Genomic DNA, 3,361 nt, shown 5'->3' on the forward strand with positions numbered 1-3,361 from the left:
GACCGTGGGTAGACCTGTTGTCCCCGGCCGGCCTCGGTCTCCGGGACCGTGGGTAGACCTGATGTCCCCGGCCGACCAGGTCGTGGGTAGACCTGTTGTCCCCGGCCGGCCTCGGTCTCCGGGACCGTGGGTAGACCTGATGTCCCCGGCCGACCAGGTCGTGGGTAGACCTGTTGTCCCCGGCCGGCCTTGGTCTCCGGGACCGTGGGTAGACCTGATGTCCCCGGCCGACCAGGTCGTGGGTAGACCTGTTGTCCCCGGCCGACCGGACCGTGGGTAGACCTGTTGTCCCCGGCCGACCGGACCGTGGGTAGACCTGATGTCCCCGGCCGACCAGGTCGTGGGTAGACCTGTTGTCCCCGGCCGACCAGGTCGTGGGTAGACCTGTTGTCCCCGGCCGACCGGACCGTGGGTAGACCTGTTGTCCCCGGCCGACCGGACCCTGGGTAGACCTGTTGTACCCGGCCGGCCTCGGTCTCCGGGACCGTGGGTAGACCTGATGTCCCCGGCCGACCGGACCGTGGGTAGACCTGTTCTCCCCGGACGGCCTCGGTCTCCGGGACCGTGGGTAGACCTGTTCTCCCCGGCCGGCCTCGGCCTCCGGCCGACCGGACCGTGGGTAGACCTGTGCTCCCCGGCCGGCCTCGGCCTCCGGCCGCCGGGACCGTGGCTAGACCTGTTGTCCCCGGCGGGCCTCGGCCTCCGGGCGCCGGGACCGTGGGTAGACCTGTGTCCCCCGGCCGGCCTCGGCCTCCGGGCGCCGGGACCGTGGCTAGACCTGTTGTGCCCGGCCGGCCTCGGCCTCCGGGCGCCGGGACCGTGGCTAGACCTGTTGTGCCCGGCCGGCCTCGGTCTCCCGGCTCCGGGACCGTGGGTAGACCTGTTGTCTCGGCCCCGTCGTGGCTTACCTTCGCCCGGCCCCTTCGTAGACCTGGTATCTCGGCTCCGACTTAGCCTCCGGCCGCCGCGTGCCGGGGTAGACCTGTGTTCCTCCAACCGATGCCCCCCCCCCGCCTGGCCCTGTCCCGGCCTGCAAGCTCGTGTAAGGCGGGCGGCCCGCGCATCCGGGAGGGAGGGAGCGGCGCGGGTGGTGGGTGCGGTGTCCGAGGGGGTGGCGGCGGAGTGCGAGTGTGTGGAGTGGGCGTGTGTGTCACTGTGTCTGTCTCTCTCTCTCTCTCTCTCTCTCTGTCTGTGGGAACGAGGGCCAGGGGCCGGCGGCTTCGTCCCGGCCCCGGGCGCCTCGGCTCCGAGCCCCCGGGGCCCCCCAGACCCCTGCCGGGCCTGGAGGGTCTCTGCGGACCGTGAAAGAACCGGCCCAAAAGCGGCCGCCCGCTTTCCCGCTTGCACAGGGCGCAGGCGGCCCGTCAGCTCGGTCTGGGGGTGCTCTGGATACTAGAGAAAAACGAAATAAGATTTGCCAAGAAAATTTCTCTTCCGGACGGGTTTCTTCTTGTACCAAACAAATAGGAGAGTCGTTCTTTCAAAGAAAGGAGAAAAGAAACGGGATTGGGGCGGGGGGGGGGCGGGAAGGAATAAACCCCCAAAACCCCAAAACCGGGCGGCGGACAGCAGGTCTAGCCCGGCTCCGGGGCCGCCGGGCTCGGCGCGGCGCCCGGGCGGCGGGCGGTGGGCGGCGGACAACAGGTCTACCCCGGGGACAGCAGGTCTGCCCCGGGGACAGCGGGTCTGCCCCGGGGACAGCAGGTCTACCCCGCGGACAGCGGGTCTACCCCGCGGACAGCGGGTCTACCTCGCGGACAGCGGGTCTACCCCGCGGACAGCAGGTCTACCCCGCGGACAACCGGTCTACCCCGCGGACAGCAGGTCTACCCCGCGGACAGCAGGTCTACCCCGCGGACAACCGGTCTACCCCGCGGACAGCAGGTCTACCCCGCGGACAGCAGGTCTACCCCGCGGACAGCAGGTCTACCCCGCGGACAGCAGGTCTACCCCGCGGACAGCAGGTCTACCCCGCGGACAACCGGTCTACCCCGCGGACAGCAGGTCTACCCCGCGGACAGCAGGTCTACCCCGGGGACAGCAGGTCTACCCCGCGGACAGCAGGTCTACCCCGCGGACAACCGGTCTACCCCGCGGACAGCAGGTCTACCCCGCGGACAGCAGGTCTACCCCGCGGACAACCGGTCTACCCCGCGGACAGCAGGTCTACCCCGCGGACAGCAGGTCTACCCCGCGGACAGCAGGTCTACCCCGCGGACAGCAGGTCTACCCCGCGGACAGCAGGTCTACCCCGCGGACAGCAGGTCTACCCCGCGGACAGCAGGTCTACCCCGCGGACAGCAGGTCTACCCCGGGGACAGCAGGTCTACCCCGCGGACAGCAGGTCTACCCCGCGGACAGCAGGTCTACCCCGGGGACAGCAGGTCTACCCCGCGGACAGCAGGTCTACCCCGGGGACAGCAGGTCTACCCCGCGGACAGCAGGTCTACCCCGGGGACAACAGGTCTACCCCGGCTCCGGGGCCGCCGGGCCCGGCGCGGCGCCCGGGCGGCGGGCGGTGGACGGCGGACAACAGGTCTACCTCGCTCCGGAGGGACTTAGGCGATTTCCGGCAGCGGCCGGGTAGACCTGTTGTCGCGGCCGGGTAGACCTGTTGTCGCGGCCGGCTCCGGAAGTTCACCAAGGGGTCGCTGTTTTCAGCTGCCTCCGGCTACGTCATCGCAGGGGCCGGCCTGCGGCGGCGCACCTTCCCGGTCGCTTTCCATCGGTCCTCTTGGAGGCGTCTGCGGCCTGGGACTCGTCTGTCCGTACTATGGGAGCGAGGTGACGGGCCGTCTCCCCGCAGGCTCGTCCCGTGCCTGTGACCGAAGCGGCGAGGGAGGCCGGGGGCCCCCGTGCGCAGTCCTCCGAGCGAGGCGAGTGCCGCTGACGCGGGACGAGCCCCGTGGCGTCGTCCCGGTCCGCCCGTCTGGCCCAGGGAAACGGGGTGTGTACGGTTCGAGAGGCGAGAGAGAGCTCGAGAGAAAGAGGAGAAATAAATCGAGAAGGGAAAAAAAGAGGGAGAGAAGCCGAGAGAGACCGAGTACGAGCTGCGAGCTGCCCGTCGGCCGCGGCCATCGACTTCGTGGGCCGTGTCCCGCTTCGGCCCGGCTGTGGCCGGCTTGGCGAAGGGGGGGCGCCCCCCCTGGGGATTGCTGGCGGGCGAGGCGGCGGCGCCTCGCCCCTTTCCTGCCCGGCCTTAAGCCGGGGCGCGCCCCGCTCGGCGGGCGCGCTTTCGGGCTGTCGCTCCGGTGCGGTGGGCGGCAGCCGCGGGTGGACGCGGCCGGGGCTTTTCCCGGCCCTCGCCTGAGAGCCCCGAGCGCGGCGCGCGCGGGCCCGCCGAGGTGGCGGCGTCCCGTTC

This window comes from Anomalospiza imberbis, unplaced genomic scaffold, assembly GCF_031753505.1.
Source record: "Anomalospiza imberbis isolate Cuckoo-Finch-1a 21T00152 unplaced genomic scaffold, ASM3175350v1 scaffold_723, whole genome shotgun sequence".
NCBI classification, from domain to species: Eukaryota; Metazoa; Chordata; class Aves; order Passeriformes; family Viduidae; genus Anomalospiza; species Anomalospiza imberbis.